The sequence below is a fragment of the Triturus cristatus genome, chromosome 5_1 (genome assembly GCF_964204655.1).
Source record: "Triturus cristatus chromosome 5_1, aTriCri1.1, whole genome shotgun sequence".
NCBI classification, from domain to species: Eukaryota; Metazoa; Chordata; class Amphibia; order Caudata; family Salamandridae; genus Triturus; species Triturus cristatus.
The window spans coordinates 448,537,231-448,562,112 of NC_140587.1; positions in this window are offsets into that span (position 1 = coordinate 448,537,231).

Below are 24,882 nucleotides of genomic sequence, written 5' to 3' on the forward strand. Positions count from 1 at the left end.
CCCCAGCTCCGCTACAACACCGCCCATGGCCGGACAAGGCGAGTGATAGAGAGGACGTTTGGCCTGCTGAAGAGCCGATTCAGGTGCCTACACAAGACCGGCGGCGCGCTCCCATATGCCCCGGCGAAGGTCTGCAAAATCTTCATGGTCTGCTGCATGCTGCACAACATGGCAGTTGAGAAAGCTGTGCCACTCATCCTGGATCAAGATGACGAGGACCATCCACCCGTGGAGGACGAAGGGCTTGGCAATGGGGCTAGTGATGTGGAGGATGTGGAGCCGCAAGAGGACATCCGGACTCGGCTCATACGCGACTTCTTTGCTTAGTGGTGAGTACCAGTGTCTGAGTGTGCACGCATTGGTCCCCGTGTGGCATGTGTTGTGATGTGTGTCTCCACCTGCATGTATGGCACGTGAGTCAGAGGTGTGTGTGGGTGTGTCACTGGAGTGATGGTGCCAGTGATGGTTGTATTTCCCCAGTCATAAATGTGACCTAGCATGTTGTCATCCATACATGTGTCGAGTACATGCACATGCAAGTGGCTGTGCTTTTTGTGGCTGACTTCTTGTGTGTCTCTCTTCCCCAGGTACTTGCGCATGCCGTCTGCTGCTTGCATTGTTGTGGCACTTGTATTCCTCATGGACACGTCATCGTGTGCTGACTCAGCGTTACAGGCACGGACACGTTTGGAAGTCTCCTTGGGGTAAGGGATGCATCAGGGGTGTATTGGGTGTGGCAGTTGTTCACGATGTATGCACACTGCCCCTGTCGATGTTTGGTTCCTCTGCAGCCATGTTGCATCACCATGGTACACATGACATGCAGCTGTGTACACCTGAATAGATGGTCAGACTTGTTGACAGTCATCAGTGATGGGATAGTGGATTGTGATGATGGCATCAATGTGTGTAACACTGCCCTCGGACACATACGGTTTGCATTGGCTTGACATGGTGTGGGACTTCAACATCAGCGGATCAATGGTGTATGGCAGTCTCTCCGTGAGCAGCTGTGGGTGTTTAGCTGTTAGCCGACACTTGTGTGCCAGTTCCATGGCTATCACGCATTTGTGCTGCAGAAGAGGGGTGCCAGTGTTGGACCCACATGTTACTCCACATGAAGTGTTCATGTGTACTTCAAGTTGCCTCTGCAATCCCGAAGACATGACTAATAAAGGTGTCCCTATGCCTCCAAGGTGCCTCTTCTCAGTCAATGCTGGTGTGTTGCCACGGTGCATCCAGCATGTCTGGCAAGGTTTTCCGTGATAGTGGCTATGTGTCTATGTGTCGAGTAGCAAGATGCAAGCTGTGTGTGTGGGATGAGAGTGTGTATTGTGCATGATGTCCATGACTGTGTGGGTATTGTGACATGTGCCATCCCCATGCATCCAACGTTGGCCAGGCCCCCATTATCTGCATCCACCGGACTCAAGCTTGCAGGACATGGTTCTGCCACCTGTCTACACATACCTGGGTGCCCCCCAGGACACTGGACAGGATCCCTGACCTCTGCGCATGACTGTTGCTGTACTCAATGTGTCTGTCAGCACGGTTGTGCGGCCACCCCCTCAGCTGGTTGGGCCCATCACGGGTGTGTATGGTGCTCCATGTCTGTCTTGCCTAATACACTGTGACCCGTGTGTCCTGTGCCAGACTCAGGCCCCAGGGTGTGGATGGTTGAAGTCAAAAGAGAACTCAGGCATGTTTAGACTTTACAAGACACATGTAAGGTAATAATGCAACCAGCAGGCATCTTCTCTTCATGGTGTGACTTTTTATTTTAGTGCGGGGTGGGGGGGGGGGGTATGACATGAGGGGCTTTCCGGGTGTTTGGAATCCAAAGTTCAGTAGGGGAGTTGGTGTCCTTGCCATTGGAAATCCTCAGAGTCCATGCCACAGTCTTTGTCAACATTGGTCAGACAGTGACCAGCAAGGCCATGTGGCAGAGAATGTCTTTTGATGCTGTGCTGCTGTTGCTCCAGTGGGCCAGGTGCCAGGCCAGGTGTCCTGGGAGATGGTGTTGTAGCGCCGACCCTCACGGTCCTTTCCGTGGACGACCCGGCCTCCTGCGGGGACCCTCAGAAGCAGGCCGTGACGATGTTTGGGATGCTCCATCGGATGTTTCCTCCTCCTCCTGATCCCTCCCTGTGGGTGGTGATGTTCTACGCCTTCTGGCACAGGGAGGGTTGTCCATGTTGTCGGCCATCCGACGGAGTGTATTGTGAATTCCCGTGAACACCGTCACGAGCTCAGCCTGTCTGTCCCCCATCCTCCGTTGGTGTTGCAGTAGACAGGCATGTTGCTGGGCCTGCTGGGTCTTGATCTCATCGAGGGTCCCCTTCATCTCATTGAGGGTGGACACAACATGGGCCTTCCCCTGGTGTCCTGCCGGTATGTGTCCAGGATGTTTCGGACATGGGAATATACCGGTTCCCCAGCCAACTGGTCAGGCTGGCGCCTCCACCGTCCTCCACTCCCACCACCCCTGCCCACTTGCACCTGGCCTGCCCTTGTGGGCACATCGGGTCTCCGGGACCCCTGAGGGGTGGCATTGGCGTTGTCGCCTGCCTCCTCCTGGGTGCCTGGGACACCGTGTCCCTCCTGGCCAGCCTGGCTGCTTTGTGGTGGTGGGGCAGGGATCCTGGGTGTCTCCTGGGATGTGGCAGGAGTGGGGGTGGTGGTTGGCCCCGTTGTACCTGACGCAGGTGCTGCAGGTGGTTGGACACCAGAGGGGCCAGGTTGGTCGGGGTCGTCCACAGAGTGGTGAGAGTCGTCGGTGCCGGTGGGATCGGCCTCCCGCAGAGCCGGGTCCTGTGAGTCTTCCCCCCCAGTGTTGGGGGTTGAACCACGAGGTTGACCTGTGTGTGAGAGAGACAATGTTAATTTTGGTCCATGCAACATCCATGTTTCATCAGTTTCAAAGTTGGAACATTTCCTCTGGGAATTAGGATCTGTCTTGCATTCCACTCACAGTGCACTTGTGCATGGGTGTGTCCCTTGGGCACCACTTTGGCGCCTTTAACTATGTGTGGCACAGTCTTACTTGCTGCGTCAAGTGTGACTGCAGTCAGCAGTGGAGTGGGCAGGTGTGGCGAGCCATGCATTGGCGCCTTCCGTGTTGCACTGTACGTGGGCACATGGAGTGGTTCCACACACTTAGATAATGCAGGTAGCTGTCGTTGTGCTCGTGCACAGGTTGTGACATGGCCCTGTGTTTTGCCATGGAGGAGAGGGGGGGTGCTGGCACTGGCCACCCTTGTCTACATGCACGCAGTCCACCTGCTGACGAGCAGACATTCCCACACACCACAAGGCTGATTTGCTCTCCCTGTGTCTCCCTCCCTCTGTGTCCCCCTCTCCCTCCCTCTGTGTCCCCCTCTCCCTCCCTCTGTGTGTCAGCCTCCTCCCTCTATCCGTCTTCCTGTGTCTCCCTCCCTCTGTGTCCCCCTCTCCCTCCCTCTCTGTCCCCCTCTCTCTCCCTCTGTGTGTCACCCTCTGTCACCTCAGCCCAGCTTCCTGGGCACACACTGTTAGCAGTTCTTTGAATGGCCCTTGGATTGTTGCTGTGAGTTTGTTTCTGATCTCCAGGCACCCATTGGGTGTAGTGTCTGTGTCTGCGCTGCTGCTGTGGTGGTGTGTGCTGCCACTCTTTCACAGTGTTGGCTGTTCATTAGCTGCTGTCATGTGCAAAAACGTGCCTTCACCCCCATGTGTTAATGCAAGGCGTCCGCCATTTGCTGGCAAGTCTTTCCTGTGTGGGGACACACTGTTTGTCTGGCTGTGACCTAGGCCATATGGGCAGAGGGCATTGTTGTCTGCTTCTGAGTTGCACTATGTGATTTTTGGGGCCCACCCTCCCGCCATCCGGGTTACCGTGTCATGTGTTGGTGTCTTCTGTGGCCTGTGACTTGACATTGTCCAGCTGGGTGCATGGGGCATGGTGGCGCCAGTGGCATGTGCGTGTTCATGGAGTGTGGTTGGGTCATGCGATAGCTTGGGGTGGTTGCGTGCCTGTTTGTGAGTTTGGTTGTGGATGACGTTCCCCCCATGTGAGCTGCGTTGTTTGTGTACTCACCCGGGTCTCGGAGTCCTCCTAATCCCTCCACTGTCTCTACCGGCAGTATGGCCATCACCCTCTCCTCCCAGGGATGGTAGTGTACGGGTCTGCAGGACGGCCCTCCTCCAGTGACGTTGGCCTGGTTGTGTTCGTCCGTCATCTTGGCTCGGACCCTCCTCCGCAGATCGTACCACCTGGCTTGGCATTCCTGCTTGTTCCTTCTGGTGTCCGCAACAGCATTCACAGCATCGACGATGGTCTGCCACATGGCTGTTTTTTCTGACATGCTGGTCTGTCTGACCAATGTTCCAAAGAGGTGTGGCTCGACTCTGAGGATTTCATCGACAAGGACCTCCAACTCTCGGTTACTGAACTTTGGATTCTTGTTAGTGGGCATGGTGAGGGGTGTGGGTGTGGATGGTGGGGGGGGTGTGGATGGTTGTGGGTGTGTGTGTGTGGTTGTGCAGGTGTGTGTGTGAATGTGATGAGGGGGTGTTTGTGAAGGTGGTTGTGTGAAGGTGTGCAAGTGTAAGGTGTGGTAAAGCTTCTAGTTTGGTGCTGTGGGTTGTCTGTGGGGTCTGGCAGCAGTGAGTCTGTTGCAAAGGCTCATGGTTTGTGTGTGTGGGCTCTTTTTATTGGTCCATTGGTGGGTGTGGCTGTGTTTGAAGTTTGGGTGGGTGTGTTATAAGGAGTGGTGGTGTTTGGGCCCTCTGTTTGTTTTTGGCAGTTGCAGGTCAGTGAATGTGTTGTTTTAGTGGTTGTTGGACATGTTTAGTGGCTTTGTGCCATTCGAATGGTGTATTCTTGTGTTGTTTTGTTTTGTCCTGGTTGTGTACGTGCGTTTTTAGCGTGTGTATGGGGTGTACATGGGCCATTTTGTTGTACAGTGCTGTCCTTGTGTGTGGCTTGGTACGACTCGTACATGCGGTTGTGATGTTGGGGCCTGGGGTGTGCTCCGTACTTAGGAGGTTGTGGTGGGGGTGCGACTCTGATGTACACGGGTGTACATACACGGGTGTACATACACGGGTGGGGGTACGACTCTAATGTACACGGGTGCACATACACGGGTGGGGGTACGACACGTACACGGGTGTACATACAGGGGGGGTACGACACGTACAGGGGTGTACATACACGGGTGGGGGTACGACACGTACAGGGGTGTACATACACGGGGGTACGACACGTACAGGGGTGTACATACACGGGGGGTACGACACGTACAGGGGTGTACATACACGGGGTAGGACACGTACACAGGTGTACATACACGAGGGGGTACGACACGTACACGGGTGTACATACAGGGGGGGTACGACACGTACAGGGGTGCACATACACGGGTGGGGGTACGACACGTACAGGGGTGTACATACACGGGGGTACGACACGTACAGGGGTGTACATACACGGGGTAGGACACGTACACGGGTGTACATACACGAGGGGGTACGACACGTACACGGGTGTACATACAGGGGAGGGTACAACACGTACAGGGGTGCACATACACGGGTGGGGGTACGACACGTACAGGGGTGTACATACACGAGGGGGTACGACACGTACAGGGGTGTACATACACGGGGGTACGACACGTACAGGGGTGTACATACACGGGGGTACGACACGTACAGGGGTGTACATACACGGGGGTACGACACGTACAGGGGTGTACATACACGGGGGTAGGACACGTACACGGGTGTACATACAGGGGGTACGACATGTACAGGGGTGCACATACACAGGTGGGGGTATGACACGTACAGGGGTGTACATACACGGGGGTTCGACACGTACAGGGGTGTACATACACGGGGGGTACGACACGTACAGGGGTGTACATACACGGGGGTATGACACGTACAGGGGTGTACATACACGGGGGTAGGACACGTACACGGGTGTACATACACGAGGGGGTACGACACATACACGGGTGTACATACAGGGGGGGTACGACACGTACAGGGGTGCACATACACGGGTGGGGGTACGACACGTACAGGGGTGTACATACACGGGGGTACGACACGTACACGGGTGTACTTACAGGGGGGGTACGACACGTACAGGGGTGTACATACACAGGGGGTACGACACGTACACGGGTGTACATACATGGGGGTACGACACGTACAGGGGTGTACATACACGGGGGGTATGACTCGAACGTACGGGGGCTGGGGGGAGTGTTGGGCACGTATGCGGGCACATGTCTCCATGGTTGCTATGGGAGTTCGGTGCGGACGGTGTTTTTTCCATACGGTTGTAACATCGGACGCACGGGATGGATCGTGATTCCTCGGTCGGACTTCACTTTTCACATTTGTACGGTAAATCGTCCGAGGACGTGTCGGACACATTTTCCGACCCGAGTACGTGTGGGGAATAATTCCCAATGCGATTCGTATGGTCTTTTTCCCATGCGAATCGTAATTGGCAGTTTGTACGGCACTTGTACGATTCGTACGGTAAAAAGACCGGATACGAGTCGTACGGGGAATTTTTTTACCGGATCGTGATCGGCACCTTACTGTTTGAGATAAAGCGCACAAAAACCCAAACTCTATGATTGGGGCGACTAATAGTCAACAAAATGGTTCAGGGAGCAGTGTGTCCACACCACAAGTCATTGTAATGAGAGCTGAAGAAACTGCGACCATTGAGCTGTACATAATACAGGAGGATAGACGCAATGATTCCTTGCCTGGTTTAAATATGTATTAAATTATTCAAATTAGAGGTATAGAATGTAAAAAGAAAATAGTAGAAACCTGTTGCTGTGAACGCAATCCATTTAGTGGAACAACAAATTAGCTTGGTCGAAAGTAATAAAAAAACACAAGAGCAGTTGAAAAGTGAATCTTAAATAATTTAGTAATAAAATTGTAGTGAGGAGGTCCACGCAGGTAGGTTGTAATTCAGGATGTTTTATTCATGAAGATAACAAGCAGTAAGGTTCAGGGCATCAAGTAGATATGTAGTATATCAGAGCCCCACCAGGAGCTGCCTGTCAGCTGCTCAGCCCATGATTAACTGTCACTCTGCCTCTCTCAGTCCCAACATTCCGAGGCATCATCAGACTCCAACATTCTGATGAGTCAGAGCACAGGCACTGGCTGAGCAGGGGAGGTAAAACACCTTACAATATATATGCAGGATACTACAAAAATAAACTTTTTTAATGGGGAAAAAATGTAGATCCATTAACGAATCCCAGTTTAGAACATGGTTTTAATACTAAAGCAGAAAAAAGACATAACAAGACAGATGTGAAAAAATAGGGTAGGGAAACGGTTCCGTCGTTTACAATGACTCTGTAGCACTGTGACCCTCAATTAATCAATCAATCAATCAGGGGCTTATACAGCGCGCTACTCACCCGTGAGAGTCTTAAGGCGCTTGGGGGTGGGGGGGCAACTCCGGAGTCAGTTGAAAAACCAGGTCTTGAGGTCCTTCCTGAACGTGTGCAGGGCCGGGGAGCGTCTGATGTTCACAGGGAGCTCGTTCCAAATCTTTTTTTTTTTGCTGGTCAGTTCTTTTTTTTAATTTTTTTTTTTTTATTGAATTTTCTGATAAACGTGCATAACAGTCGTCACATCCAGGACAATCCCTGCAGGGATAATACATGGTGAAGATCTATAAATCACTTTCCCAATAACACACGGTTGAGCGGTCATCAGCACATTAACATCATATATACAATGCAAGAGTCAAGTCAGCGGTTATCTTGGAGTAAATTAGGGTGGTCACGCAGGTATGCTGTAAGTGACTCCCAAATATCTGATGGTTTCGACGTAGTTGGCAGTTCCTCAGCATATAATTCAAAATTGTCTCTGCAGTATCGAGCATCTTGTATCCAATTCGTCAAGGTAGGGGTTAGTTTACTGTCCCAGTGCATCGCTACCCTGCGTTTTGCCAAGAGCAGCAGTATGGCAGTTAATTTCTTTTTCATCGATTTCACTGGTATATTCAATCCCAATAAACATAACTGTGGTGTGCATAACAATGTACATGAGATCAACATACCCAAATGATGGGTCACTAGTTCCCAATAGTTGTTTATCTTATCTCAATTCCACGCTAGGTGTGCGAAGTCTGCCTGGTCAGCTCCACATCTCTTACATCGCGAATCGTCCCGTAGCCCATATTTATGTAATTTGGCTGGAGTGTGGAAGGCTTGATGAATGTACTTGTAGTGACTGATGCGGAGATTACCACTAGGTGTGTGCAGCGCAATTAGTGCACAGCATGATGCCCAGTCGTCATCCGTCAGGGGGGAGTCTAAAAGTGTGTTCCAGCTGTCCCGGGCCTTATGTGTTTGTGCCCCAATTTCCGCTTGAATTAGCTTATACAGTCTGAATATAATGTTAGTGTGAGTGGGCGTGGCTATCAACTTCTGCAATGGCTGTAGCGTTGGGGGCTCCGCTGGGAATGTGGGGTACAGTTCCCTTATGGCTGCCCTCAATCTGTGATAAATAAATCTGAATAGCAGAGTCTGATTACTAATGTAGGACAGGTCATCTAATGAGATGAAGGTGCCATCTGGGTACAGATCACCCAACCGTGTTATTCCTATTTGTTCTAGGATCTTCATGCTGTTTTTTTCTTGTGTGACTGATAGCGCAGGGCCATCACTGACGAAATATCGAGAAGAAGAATATCGAATTGCCAAAATATCGAAGGAAAAATATAGAATGCCAAAATATCAAAGCCCTATCTCCAAACAGGTAAGTACAAAAATATAGAATCCAAAATATAGTTGTAAAAAATATAGTTAGTCACAATATCGAATTATTGTAAATGTCTTAAAATTAATGTAAAATTAATTAAATAAAACATGTAATTAACTGAAACATACTTAAAAATACTTACATTACTTTAAAATTAATAAATAATTAAGTAAAAAAAAAAAAAATAATACATATATTAACGTAATATTAATTTAAAAAATGCTATATTTTTTGCGTAGGATAGCGGGCGGGTAAAATTTACTATTGCCACTCCAGTAAGTGCAATAGTAGGGAAAACGTTGGATAGCGGGAGGGTAAAAATTACCATTCCCACTCCAGAGAGTGCAACAGTAGGGAAAGCATTGGATAGCGGGAGGGTAAAAATTAGTATTCCCACTCCAGACAGTGCAAAAATAGGGAAAGCCTTGGATAGCGTAGGGGTAAAAATTAATATTCACACTCCAGAGAGTGCAACAGTAGGGAAAGCGTTGGATAGCGGGAGGGTAAAATTTACTATTCCCACTCCAGTGAGTTCAACAGTAGAGAAAGCATTGGATAGCGTAGGGGTAAAAATTACTATTCCCACTCCAAAGAGTACAACAGTAGGGAAAGTGTTGGATAGAGTAGGGCTAAAAATCACTATTCCCACTCCAGAGAGTGCAACAGTAGGGAAAGCGTTGGATAGCGTAGGTGTAAAAATTACTATTCCCACTTCAGAGAGTGCAACAGTAGGGAAAGCGTTGGATAGCGGGAGGGCAAAATTTACTATTCCCACTCCAGTGAGTGCAACAGTAGGGAAAACGTCAGATGGCGTAGGGGTAAAAATTACTATTCCCACTCCAAAGAGTGCAACAGTAGGGAAAGCGTTGGATAGCGTAGGGGTAAAAATTACTATTCCCACTCCAGAGAGTGCAACAGTAGGGAAAGCGTTGGATAGCGTAGGTGTAAAAATTACTATTCCCACTTCAGAGAGTGCAACAGTAGGGAAAGCGTTGGATAGCGGGAGGGCAAAATTACTATTCCCGCTCCAGAGAGTGCAACAGTAGGGAAAGCGTTGGATAGCGGGAGGGTAAAAATTTCTATTCCCACTCCAAAGAGTGCAACAGTAGGGAAAGCGTTGGATAGCGTAGGGGTAAAAATTACTATTCCCACTCCAAAGAGTGCAACAGTAGGGAAAGCGTTGGATAGCGTAGGGGTCAAAATTACTATTCCCACTCCAGAGAGTGCAACAGTAGGGAAAGCGTTGGATAGCGGGAGGGTAAAATTTACTATTCCCACTCCAGTGAGTGCAACTCTAGGGTAAGCGTTGGATACCGTAGGGGTAAAAATTGTTATTACCACTTCAGTGAGTGCAATAGTAGGGAAAGCGTTGGATAGCGTAGGGGTAAAAATTACTATTCCCATCCAGTGAGTGCAATAGTAGGGAAAATAATAATTTAATATTTTATTAAAAGTAAATAAATTATTAATACCAAATAAAAATATTAAAAATAATTACCAATCAAACAATATTTAATAATTACTTTATTAGAAATACCAATGTTTTTTATTAATAACTATTAATAATTAATTAACAACCAATTAATTTTCAATACCAAAAATTAATAAATAAAATTAAACCAATTAATAATTAATTAAGAATACATTAATTAGCAATATACAAAAATTATTTCAATAATTATTTACAATTAAATTAATTCCCACCATATTCCCCTATAAACCCACAACCTGCTACAAATAATAAATTAATACAATTAACATAATTATCAATTAAACAATTAATACTAATTAATTACCAATTAATACAAATTATTTACCAATTATTAATTAATCAACAACCAATTAATTTTCAATACCAATTAATAATTACCTAATAACAATTAAATTACTTCCCACCCTATTCCCCTATAAACCCACAACCCGCTACAGAAGTAAAACGCAAAATTAAATTAAAAATAATTAATAATTCCTAAAAATTATTATTTAATGTACTATAATTAAATTACTTCCCACCCTAATCCCCTATAAACCCACAACCCGCTACAGAATTAAATTACACAAAAATTAAATAACATAAAATTCATTACTTTAAAAATATTCAAACATACATTCCAAAATTTATACATACTTTTAACACATATACTAACACTTAAAACACTTTAAAAAAAATCGATATTTTTAACAACTATATTATGACTGTCGATATTACTTACTTCTATATTATTTAAATCGATATTTTATTTCTTACCTGATTTTCGATATTCTTCACCACTATATTTTGGCAATTCGATATTCTGTCCATTCTATATTAAAAACTCGATATTCTGTCCTGCCGATAATTTGAATTCGATATTATGTCTGTTTACCTGCGCAGGGTGATGAACCAGTGGCAGATTTGGGGCATATATCGGGGTTTTGCCCGCTTTTTGGCTAATGCTATGCCAGGCTTCCAATGTTGTCCGCACTGTATTTATTTCTCGCAGCGATAGGTGATGTCGAATGTGTGTAACTATGCTGGATAGTGGTATTGGATCTGCATCACCATCTTCCACTGCTAAATGTGGCAAATATCTCACCGGGTGATATCAATAGTGTGCGTATTGTGCCTGTGCGCATAGATAGTATAAATGGATATCCGGGACTGTAAAACCTCCCGTTTCATACGGAAGAGACATGGTGCGAAGACTGATGCAAGCTTGCTTCCCAGCCCATATCAGCCTGTTGATATTAGATTGTATCCGTTTAAAAATTGGAGCTGGTGGCTTTATTGGTATGTTAATAAAAAGATATAATAGTTTGGGTAACAGCACCATCTTTATTAATGATATTCTGTCAGCTAGTGATAGAGGCAGTGCGATCTACCTGGTTATTTGCGTTTCTATGCGGTCTATTGTGACTCCATAATTATACCTCAATACTAATTCCGCATCTCGGTGCACCCAGATTCCTAGGTACCTAACCGGATCATCATGCCAAACTAGGGGAAATTCCATTTGCGGCGCTTTAGTGTTTGCCGTTAGTGGCATTACAGCCGATTTACTCCAGTTAATGAGTAGTCCCGAGATGCGCCCATACTTTATATACTCCCGCAGTATTGGTGAGAGAGTCTCTTCCAGGGTACGCAGGTATAGTACCATATCATCTGCGTATAATGATATGATAATAGGTCGCTGACTGAACCGCAATGCCGCATGCGCATAGTTCTGACGAATTTTACAAGCCAGCGGTTCCAAAGCGACGGAAAAAAGTATTGGGGACAGCGGACAGCCCTGTCTGGTACCACGCTGTATTACCAGTGTATCTGATATATGCATATTTGCCTTGATACGGGCAGTGGGTTTGTTATATAATAGGGCGATCCAGTTGATGAGCCTGGGCGGTAAGCCTATTGCTTGCAGTATCGCAAACAGATAAGGCCACTCGACAGAGTCGAAGGCCTTAGCTGCATCCAGAAGTACCGCCACAGCCTGTAACTTCGGATTCAACTGATGTAGTAGGGCAAATATAGTGCGTAGATTATGTGCTGTTGAGCGAGCTGGTATAAAGCCGGATTGGTCAGGTAAAACTATTGTGGGCATGAGTGACTGCAGTCTTGTGGCAAGAATTGTGGCGAGTATCTTCGCGTCGGTGTTTATCAATGATAGAGGTCTATATGATTCCACCTTGTCTGGGTTTTTGTTTGGTTTTTGGAGGGCCACGATAAGCGCTTCACGTAGCATTGGGGGGAGAAGTTTGTTATGATAAGCTTAATCATACATCTCCAGCAATGGTGGAATGAGTAGGTCTGGAAATGCTTTATAAAATTCCGCAGTATATCCGTCAGAACCAGGCGATTTACCATTAGCTAGCGATTTGATTGCTGTCAATACCTCTTCCTCCGATATAGGTTGAGCGAGGTATTCCCGATGTGTGTCGGAGAGCCATACCAAGGCAATATCTTCAATATATTTTAAGATGTCAGCCGTTTGTGCCGTGAACTGTGACCTATAAAAATCCCGGCATGTTTCTACAAATGTGTTAAGTATTCCCTGAGTGTCATAATGTAATTGTCCGCTATCGTCCTCTATCTGGGCAACCGTTTGCTGTTTGCGTTCTGCGCGTACCTTTTGGGCTAGCACCCTGCCTGGCCTTCCACCCTCCCCCAATCTGCGTGCTGCCTGGCGTCGGGAGATGTATTTTATTTCATCATCTGCCAGCGCATTGTATCTATTCAGTTCTTCCCGTTTGTCACTAAGGGTGAGTGCACTGTGGGATGTGTCATATTCTGCTTCTAGGCATCTGATGCAATCCCCACTTATCTTCAGTTGTGTTCTGATATCCTTCAGGATACCCGCATTCGTACTTATACAGACTCCCCTCAGCGTGGCTTTAAAGGCTTCCCACAAGGTACCTGCCCTGTCAACTGATTTTGCATTGTTAACGAAGTAATCTTTTATCGCCTTTTGTATTGTGTCTTTATATATGGGACCAAGGAGAGCCGCTGCATTGAATCGCCACACAAATGGAGGAGGTATGTAAGTCGGAATCCTTAATGCTAGTAGGACGGGTTTGTGATCAGAGAGTGTTTTGGGAAGATGTGTTATGTCTATAGCCCACGTGGAAGCATGGCTTGTGAGAAGCTAATAGTCCAATCTCGACCAGCTATTATTTGCAGTAGAGGAATGAGTGCTATCCCGAGTTGTCGGGTTGCATGTTCGCCACACATCAAGCATGCGGAATTCTGTCATACCATTGCAAATAGTGGAGGCTGCACGTGTGTGTCGTTCTGTGGTATTCTGGGATCTGTCCAGCGTGTCATCCAGCGCCACATTCATGTCACCTCCCCATATCAGTTCCATATCTGGTAATGCGCGGATCTGTGCCCAGAGGTGCATAAAGAAGGCAGGATCATCAGTGTTCGGACCATATACATTAATGATGCCTATTCTGGTTCCTCTTAGGACACCTATAACGATGACATATCTACCATGTGGATCAATAAGTGACTGGTGCAGAAGAAAGGTCGTACCTTTACGTATAATTGTAGTGACCCCCCGAGCATATGAGGAATATGTGGCAGATACTACTACTTCCGCCCACCTATTACCTAGTTTATCTGCCTTGCGCTTGAGGAAATGTGTTTCTTGAAGCAGCGCAATATCAACATGGTGCCTGTCAAGATAGGCAAAGACTTGTTGAATCTTCTTAGGATTGTTGAGTCCCCTCACATTCCACGTTATGATTTGCAAGGGTGTGGCCTTAGCCTTCGGATATGTGCTTGACATTACCATTTGTTTCTTATGGAACTGACATCGCATGCTTTGACCATAATCAGGAGGCGCTCGTGTGTGTCATCCTGGGTTGCGCAATGCATTTCTGCGTGTGAGCATGGTGTCCTGGTAGGCGTACGACCTTCAACATAACAAATTCCCACCCCGTATCTCCCCCCACCCACTCCGCCATCCCAAATATGGCAAAGACAAGTCCCCATAACTTCTAACAAAGTCCCTCCCCTCAGTTCTTTCCCCAATTCAAACATGATCCAAAAACAAAGTTTGTGTTATACACAGGGGGGACGGCTGCCGCCGGCTGACTACCCCATCCGATAATCGGCTGGGGGACCACGCCGCAAACCCATAGTAATTTAAACATCGTGGGATATCATATAACAACCGAGATCTGAAAATTGAGTAGACATGTCTCGGAAGTTGTAAAAACAGAAGAATAACACAGTGAAATATTACATAAGGAATCATATAACCACACTTACATATCTTGCGGCACACAGAAGATCTCAGGATAACTTACAAAAAGTCTAAGAATTCTGTGAGTTCGTTATATTCACCACCGTATAATGAGCATCATGTTCGTTTGGTATCTGCTGTCATTCTACGTCCGAAGTGGGATCCTGTTCTGTGCTCTTATCCCTTGGAGACTTACGACGCAGGGTCTGAGGGTGTTTTACCTGCAAGTATTTTAGAACTTCCTTAGGGTTATTACAAATTGTACTTTTGCCATCTTCCGTGATTTTCAGAAGAGCAGGATACAGCATAGCATAGGGGATGTTCATATCTCTTAATTTTTTCTTTACTTCCAGAAATTTCTTGCATGCTTCTTGTACTTGCGAAGTGAAGTCCGGATAGATGGAGACATTCATGCCCTCATAATTTAGCGTTCCAATCTCACAAGCTTTACGAAGGACCGCATCTCTGTCCCTGTAATTTAGTATCTTTGCGATTATGGGACGGGGTCGTGCTCCAGGTATCGGTGGAGGAGCAAGGGATCTATGAGCTCGTTCTACGATGAAGACCTCAGAGAAGAACTCTCTGCCCAGGAGAGTGGTTAGTAGTGTTTCAATGTACCGCTCCATGTTTCCTGTCCGTGTCGACTCCGCCACTCCCATTATGCGCAGATTGCAGCAGCGCGAGCGGGCTTCTAAGTCCTCAGTCTTCGCCAGCAGAGACTGTATTGCTTTGTCAGCTTTTGTTTGTTTCAGTTCGATTTGATGTTGCGAGTCTTCTGCCTCAGATATTCGGCATTCTGCCATATCTATACGCTCTGTATGTTTGTCCAGCCTTTCTGACATACGGTCAACCCGATAGGTCAAGGAGTCTATTTTCCCGTCAATGTTGGATAGGGTTGACTGTATTGTGGTGAACTTTGCCTGGAAATCCACTGTGGAGTCAGATCCTGACGCAGTAGTGTTTGCGGGATTCGGCTCCGGCGCCTCAGCACCCACATCCCCCGTCTTCCAGCGCTGCTCAAAGTGTAGCTTAGGCTGATTTTTATCCAGTTTCCCCATCACGGCCACTCACTTTGTGTAGTGTATTAATGAAATTGTTCAATTGCAGCGGTATGTGTCTCAAGATAGCTGTAGACACAGTAGGACAAGCCACCGCGTACAGGCCAGAGGCCGTGCCCCAGCGCGAGTTCAGGGGTGGTCCGTCTCTAGTCCAGCACCTCAGCACATTCCATGCAGCAGTGGTGGAGGTAAAAGGCGGCCCCGCAGTTTGGCCCGTTGGCTTTAGAAAAGTGCGCAGCTGGTCCGGTACAGGTGCGATCTCGTCAGGGAAGACGCTTATACGCCCATCAGAATTGGCTTCTTCGTGATATCACAGGGTGATCTCCCCAATTTAACAGCAATCAGGGTGCAAATTGTCATGCACATTAGAGAGGACGCACAGGACTGTAGACCCTGTAGGTGCGCGTCAGATACAGCGCCCGTAGCGTGGCCACTTAATAGATCCCCCTCGCTATCAGTGGAATGCTTCTTACTTTTTGCCCTGTCCCATGTAACTAAAATGCGCTGTGCACTGCTGTGTGTTCCATTGGGACCGCTCCGTCGGCAAACCTCCGCTCCACCGCTCAGCGTTCCATCAGGATTGCCGAAAAAGGCCGCCCTTCACCAATAGCGCTGTTCCTCCAGTATTTGCCGCATGGGCCTCTCCCAAAGGCGATGACGCTAACAGGCAGGTTCAAAGCAACCTTGCGCCTTGGGGCTTCCACCCTCGGCGCATGCCAGCCTTAGTCAATATTATCCTCACTTGCTAGATGGCACAGGTAGGGCGCTGCAGGGTAAGGGGGTTGCATCAAGCCAGAGTCCCCACGGGAGTTTCTTACCATGTGCCACGGCGCCAGGTCTCCTCAGGATCTGTAATCTTCCGACCTCGCGCCAGGGCCCCACTCCGCCTCCAACGCGGTGCACACGCTCTCTCGAGCGCCACAAGGCCAGTGCAGCGCGGTGAAGCAGCAGTCCGTCGTCCGCGGCTGCCAGCACCCACGGCTCAGCACTGTCCGCTCACCGCATGCTGGTCCCTGCTCCGGCCACGCCAGAAGGCCTGCCCCGGACAGCGGCACCCCGGGCTTGCGTGCAGGATGCGGCACGACGCAAGCAGCCTCAGCGTAGAGTCGCTGCCCGTCCGGGTCCGCACTCCGTCTCGCTCCGACCCAGAGCACCGCAGGCGAAATCGGAGCACCTATATACCACGGTGTTTCAGCCACACGATTCCTCCGTTTTTTGGGCGAAACCTAAGTTTGATATCCAGGATAAATGTAGGATTGCGGCGTAGTCAGGAGAGCTCGCCTACGGCGCGGCCATTTCCAAGCGCGGCAAGCTCCGCCCCCGAGCTCGTTCCAAATCTTGGCTGCGATGTAGGAGAAAGCTCTCCCGCCGGTTCTGTGTCTGCGGACGTGGGGGACTTCTGCCATGGCGAGGTCGGCGGAGCGGAGGTTCCTCTGAATGTTATAGTATGTATTATAAGTGGGATCTCACATGAAGTGAGATCAACAAAGGGGTCAACAATGGAGTTAAATGAATCGTAGATTTGCAGTAATTTGTCTGATTTGGTTGTAAGTTTAGACAATTTAACAGTAGCCCCAACTCTTACTATTTCCCTCTATATCTTCACTAATAGGGTTCTCAGTGCCTCCATCGCTGTGGAGTTTTTCTGGGACTTTTGTTGGGACAGGACGTATATGGATCAGAGGTTAGGCCAATTACAATTCCACATGCCTGTCTGAAGTGCATACCTTCCTTGTGGATCTGTCCACGTTTCTTGTTAGATGTAGGGTATCAATTTTCTGATGATCAGGCCCACCCCTCAGGAGTCTGTTGTATACCTAGAATGTGCCAGGAGTTTGCATCCCCGCCCTCCATTGAGCACTTTACAGCTGTATCCTTTGAGGTGCATCTCCTCCAGCAGTACAACAACTGGGCCATGATGTTTGAGGTATTGTGCCACAATCCTCCTCTTTATCTTACTCTCAACCTATTGACATTCCAGATCATAATTGTGAGCCTACTTCTCTGTGTTGTCTTCACCTCACTTGCATATCTCCTGTTAGACATTTATCCGCCTTCCCTTCTAGGTGCTAGTGCAGGATGTAGTAAGTAAAAAAGCAGCACCTAATGAGGGTTGATTGATGTGTGGCTCAAATCAACAAAGCAAAAAAAGGGAAACAATCAACTCTTCTTCCTGCATAATAGGCATACAACTGCCCTCAACTTGCAGGGTGCCTGTTGCCCCTCTCTAACATTGTCTATAACAGGAAAGTGTGTTTGGTAGCTTTGTTAGCAATTGCTCCCCTAAATAGTATCCCCTTTAATGGATGCATATACCACTGCAGTGCTCAAACAGCAGCAAGCTCGAAAGGAAGTGGCAGATTACCCCTCCCACTGGACCCACACGGGCCGAGAGTAACCCCCTTTAGTAATTCCTTCCAGACCTCTTCACCTACTATGCTGAGAAAGGGGCCCCTCAGACCACCGGGCCGACATAGCTCTCATCAGTCTTGCTTGATAAGAAGTCTGTGTTCTCAGGTACGCACAACCCTTCCCAGTGGTCTTCCAGGGTCTGATCCTGATGCCCTGTTTTAACCAGTACATCTGAAGTGGGCAACACCCTCCTTGACCAACAACCATGTGAAGGTCTAGGGCCTGCCCCATGTCTGTTAGCTGCCTGTGTCCTCCCCACTGGGTACACCCAGACTTCCTCCAGTGTCTCAAAAGTCCACACCTTGTCTTCCATGATGACAGTTAGTTTGGCAGGATACATCATCATGTATTTGTGACATGTTCCCATAACAGGAGCTTAACTTCTCCAAAGCTACACCTCTGTTATTCCACTTGAAGGGTAAAGTCTGGAAAATGTGCATTTCAGTGTTTTCTTATTGTAGGTGCTCCTAAATTCTCCTCGCCTGGAGGATTGCATCTTTGTCTCTATGATTGAAAATACGTGATATTATTGTTCGCTGGAGGGTGGGGGGCTGGGGCTTTGTGCTCCCACTCTTGGAGAAAAACCTCAAAACACTTTTTAGTTGTAGAGAGTATCACCATACTGCAGGATTTAGCTGCCTTCCTCATTGTGCAGTGTACTCTCACTGCATCTTCCTCCCGAGGTGAAGCAGTGAAGTTCTAATTGGAGTGGAGTCGTTTCTTCCCCCAGGCTCATTTCTGTGCATCACAGATTATTCAGCCTGTAACTCCCCTCCTGGAGGACGTGACTCCCCTCTTGAAGGCCAGTGCGGTGCACCCAGTTGCAAATTCTCTTATCACTGGTCATCTGCAGGAGCACGTCTGTCTTTAACCCCAGGCCACAAGTGTTGATTCTTCAGTACAGGAGGGTGGGGGAAGATATAGTAGATCCTGAAAGAAAGGCTCCATCACCCCCAAATGCCATACCTGCTGGCACTCCCTGTCTTGGACCGACCTCCTCAGCACCACCAGCTTCTCCAGCCCATGACCTGCTGTGTGTCTCCTGTTCTAGATTTTATTACTGAATATCGAGATTATGAATGTTGGGATACAAGAATATCTTGGGCAAAATATTGAAGACTAAACTATCGAAAGGTATGTATATACAGAGGAAGTATAGATTTACTATTCGTAACTCCACATCCAAGTACCTTGAAGATATTTTGTCCTCGATATTCTTATACCTCTATATACCTCTACTGTCTAAAATACTCCTGAGGCTTGAGCCGGGAGCTGTATTGCAAGACTCGTGAGCACTGATTGTTTGCCATTTGCACTTCCCTTGTTATTTGCACATGTACAAAGTTCGACCATTCTTTTAATTGATTGACTGACGCCTTTGATTTTAACGTTGGTGTGATAACGTGTGTTTTAACTTGGTGGGGGCTTGTCTGAACTCCGAGACAAGCTTCCGATTATTGCCGCCATCTTAGGTGTACGCAGGTCAGCGGGCTAGTCCCCTGACCGCGTATAAAGAGGCGTCCTGGCGCGAGCGCACATTGTCTAAGATACTCCTGAGGCTTGAGCCGGGAGCTGTATTGCAAGACTCGTGAGCACTGATTGTTTGCCATTTGCACTTCCCTTGTTATTTGCACATGTACAAAGTTCGACCATTCTTTTAATTGATTGACTGACGCCTTTGATTTTAACGTTGGTGTGATAACGTGTGTTTTAACTTGGTGGGGGCTTGTCTGAACTCCGAGACAAGCTTCCGATTATTGCCACCATCTTAGGTGTACGCAGGTCAGCGGGCTAGTCCCCTGACCGCGTATAAAGAGGCGTCCTGGCGCGAGCACGCAGCGGATGCGCGCAGCGGGCGCGCCGCTGGCGCGCCGAAGGCGTGCCTAAGGCAAGCCCGTCTGCGCCCGTCCGCGCCTGCTCAGCGCCCAGGGCCAGGAATGCTGTTATTTTTGAGCTGGGTGTTAATCCAGTTCACAGATATGACTCACGATCTCTGCTGAACCTGAGAAAAGAGACCACTCCACTCTGCCAATGTTTGGCCCTGAAGGAGCTGCCCTCATCTCCTCCTAATTATTGTTCAGGATGTGCCACTTTTATTCCTAAGATTTTTAACTCTCCTATTCACACTATAAAAGGGAAGCTTGGGAAAACTAAAACTAAGAAGGAAGAATCCTTGGCATGTATTTTGTTAAATGCCAGGTCGCTAGTTAAGCACAGTCTTGAGTGCGCCAGACTTCTGGAGGAACTAGAGATTAAAGTTGCTTTTATAACAGAATCATGGACCGATCCTTCCTCAGGGCCTGACTTGGTCAAAGCCACCCCACCGGACTTCCTTTCTTACAACATGGACAGACCTTTAAGGAGAGGCGGAGGTCTGGTGGTTATATACCACCAGTCCATTAAAGCGTCTTTCCAACCCATCCTTACAGATACGTGCGAAGCCTTATTTTTCAATCTTGCTCTCACCCATCAACAGTCCTTTAAGGGCTGTCTGGTATACAGACCACCGGGGATTCTAAACCCTTTCCTGGCCTCCGTAGGATCGTTACTGGAGGAGGGGCTGCTTTCCCGGTCCTTCACAGTCATGGGAGATTTTAATTTCCATCTTGAAGCTAGAGAGGAAGGGGACACCATTGCGCTGCACGATCTTATGCTGGCAGCTGACCTCACACAACGGGTTAAAGGGCTGACGCATAGGGGAGGGCATACCCTGGATGGGATTTTTTCCAATTCCAGCAATCTCCTTTTCCAGGGCCTTCTCCCACTGACCTGGTCCGATCATGCCGCAGTGCAGTTTGGGATACGGCTTGACACCCTTGACAAGGAAACTGCTAACCGAAAAGACCAGATAAAAATCCGAGCCTGGAATAGAGTGGAGGAACTCTCCCTTAACAAGATGCTTTCCTCTCCAATGAACTGTACGCTGGATGACGTGGACAGCGCCTGTCAATACTATACTGCCTGGATGCAACGGGCATGTGACAGCCTAGCTCCGCCCAAAGTACTGCGGCCCAAGAGAGCACAGCCTTCTGCCCCTTGGTATTCGCAGGAACTTAGAATTCAAAAGACACTTTGTAAGAAACTTGAACGTGCCTGGAGGAGTAATTATAACGAGACAGAGCGCAAAGCATATAAAATCAGCCTACAAACTTATAAACATGTTATTGCGTCTGCAAAACAAACATATTTCGCAGCTCGGATTTCAGACTCTAAAAATACTACAAAAGAATTATTTAAGACAGTTGCGTTGTTGGCTACGCCAAAACCAAGTCCGGTCCTACCTAGCTAACAACTATGCGAAGATCTGGCCAAGTTTTTCTTGACAAAGGTGGAATGTATTTTTAAGGTCTTTAGCGAGGGATGCACAGGTTCATTGGAATTGTGGAATGAAGGTCCTAGGACTGAGGCTGCTTCTGGCCCAACCTTTGATAAATTACGGACAATTTCGATCTTAGATACCCAAAAAGGCCTGATGGAAATCAACTCTGGCTCTCCTTTTGATCCCTGCCCCAGCATGGTGGCGAAACTGGCCCCAGGCCCGATTGGAGCTATGCTTACGAGCATTTTTAATCTTATGTTCGAAACTGGCCTCTTTCCAAGACAGTGGAAACTTGCTTCAATCCTTCCTCTTTTAAAAAAATCCAATCTACCAACAAATGACCCCAACAGCTTTCGCCCGATTGCCAGACTTCCTCTTCCTGCTAAGCTGGTCGAAAAAATGATGAATAGGCAGCTTAGCCTCTTTCTGGCCGATACCCAAGCATTTGACCCTACGCAATATGGCTTTAGGCCAGGTCACAGTACCGAGTCCGCCCTGATTAAAGCCACAGAAGAAATCAGAGAGGCTGTGGACCTAGGAGGGAAAGCGGCCCTGATTTTGCTTGACTTGTCAGCGGCCTTTGATACGGTCCACCACTCGATACTTTTGAGTCGACTAAGAACTTGTGGTATAGACGGAAAAGCCTGGGACCTTATCAGATCCTTTCTCACTGATAGAGAACAAGTGGTGACACTGGGGGAATTTCAGTCTACTCCTTTCTCCACTCCTTGTGGTGTCCCCCAGGGGTCATCACTCAGCCCAACCCTGTTTAATATCCATGTGAGTGCACTGGCACCGGTCGTTAGCGTCTATGGATTTGGCATCACATCCTACGCAGACGATACTCAAATTGTGGTCTTTCTGACGCCAGGGGGGAAGATTGACACTGAAAGCCGTCTTCGGGAATGTATGCTAGCAGTAGGGAGCTGGATGACAAAGAACTGCCTTAAATTAAATTCACACAAAACAGAAGTTATTTTGTTTGGAAACATATCTAATTTTTGGACCCCGGCCTGCTGGCCTGACTCTTTGGGCACGCTTCCAATCCCAGCTGAAAAAGCAAAAAACCTCGGCATAATCCTTGATAACAGACTAACCTTAGACCATCAGATCAAGGAGGTGACGGCCAAAACCATGTTCACCATTAGGATGCTGAGGAAAGTCCTACCCCTGTTACCTCAGGACAGCAGACACATGGTGGTCAGGGGGTTGGTACTTGCCAGGCTGGACTATTGCAATGGGCTGTATCTAAATGCACAACACAGGGCTCTAGGTAAACTCCAGATTTTGCAGAATGCTGCAGTCCGTCTTCTCACGGGCACTTCTAGATTCGCCTCGGCGTCCATGGGAAGAAAAGCCCTGCACTGGCTCTCGGTTAATAGCCGTATCCAGTTCAAGGCTTTGACCTTGACCTTCAAGGCATTGCACGGCTTAGGCCCAAAATTTTTAAAGGACAAATTACATTGGTATGTGCCTGGAAGAAGCCTTCGATCTAAAGAAGCCAATCTGGCTCAAGTCCCACGTATCAGGAAAGCTCGCTGGGGAGGCAGGAGCTTTATTTACGGAGCCGCCAAAGCCTGGAATGAACTCCCTCCGTATCTTAGGACCATGACGGATCTTCTGTCATTCAGAAGGGAGCTTAAGACCTGGCTGTTCCGCAAGGATTAATCCCAGTCCATTCACTCTTTTTGCCCTTGGCTTAGGGCCCTCAGGTTTTCTTAGACAAGCGCCAGGACACCTCCGGGTAATTGCCGCGCTATATAAAAGTCAATAACATAACATAACATATCCCATCTTTAGTATTCAGGGGTGCACCCTTGCTCTAAAATCTGTTACTCTTCAATAACGTTATTATTTGAGACAAACAACTTGGAGTATTGAACAATATAATTGCCAGAAAGTTTTGAATAGACCCTCAGTGGTACTAAATAAATTACTAATGCAAAAACTTTAGAAATATATCCTAAACGAATCTACCATTCTAAAAGATATGGGGGGATATTCTCAAGAACGTGTGATAACCATGGCAAAAGTTACTTAACGCAACCCTCAACATCACAGTCCATCGCGGGAAATTTACGCCGTGTGAACCGGGTATTCACAACACGGCGGTACCATGTGATAGTCACCAGATAACGCGTCAACTGACCGCGTTGAAATCAACGCCACGCTGCCAAAATGCGAAACACGAACGCCAAAAAAGCTGTGATGAGGCCAATCGCGATACAAAAAGAAGCGAAAATCAGTGTCAGGCCTGCAAATCCCACGCGTCTGGCGGGCAAATGCACTATAAAAGCAACAAAAACACATCAGAAAGAAGCCAAAGTGTGTAGCAACATGGATGTACCCTGACCAAGCGCAGAGGCCAACGTGAACCCCACAAGCCCCACAGACCACCAGCAAGGAACAACGGGGTCGGGGAAGGCCAAGGAGAAGAGGGAGACGGGGTGCAGTCCGCAGGAAAACAAGACCAGCGTCACGGAGGTGACAGAATACAACCAGCAACTGACCCACAATCAGACTACCTTGAATGCAGCCACAGTGACGATGAGGCCAATGGAGGAGGCCAAGAGGCGCTGGCATGACATGAAAACCTAAACCAGACACAAAGCCGCTGCCAACAGGAAGGCAGCAACGGTGACAGAAGGTGGGAGTCCTGCACCACAGGAGAAGCTGGAGGAAAGGGAGGCCACAGTCAACAGTGCAGAGACGGTGCAAGGAGTCGGGAGTGCGGATACAGCTCGGGAGGACCTGACACAATAGGGTGAATAGGGTGAGGAAAGACTAGGGACTAGGGGGACAGGTGGAGATGGGCACAATGGCACACATGCACAAATAAGCAGAGCACACTGCACACCCACAATGACCCTGGATCATGTCCCTCATCCCATGGCACGCTGCAGCACACACACATATCAATAACAGCACATCCACATTGACGACAATGTGTTACAATGCGCAACCCCGACACTGCAGAACAGAGGACACAACTGGCTCTTAACACACGCAGAAACAGGCCCACTACATCTGACTGAGCTGGAAATTGTGAAATGGAAATGTACGCGTAAAACCTCACACCCATCATGTAGTCCAAATGTACACTGTCCCGCATCTAAATCCTGCACCTCCAAAACAGTCATAATAAACACTGTCATACAGTCTGCATGTAAACAAGAACAATGCACAAACACACATGTCAACACAATGTCAACATGCATCTCCCCTTCACATTGCAGAGGGACACACAAAACCTCCAGCAGAGCACAGAAGACTACACATCAGTGATGCCGAAGAGGACCACCACACCTTCAACACCAACGGCCGACAACAGCCCATGGACATCCCAAGCAACTCAGCACCAGAACCAGGGCAGCCAAGCTACTTAGAGGAGAACCCAGCCCCTGCAACAGACCACACAGCATGAAGCACCCACAAGCACGGCAGGCTCACAACACTTCACCGACCCACACATGGCACCCCAATGCCAAATGTCAGAACGCCAAAAGGAGGTGGCCCAACAGGTGCGGGTGTGTTCCGAACCCATGGAAGGCGAACTAGATCACATACATGG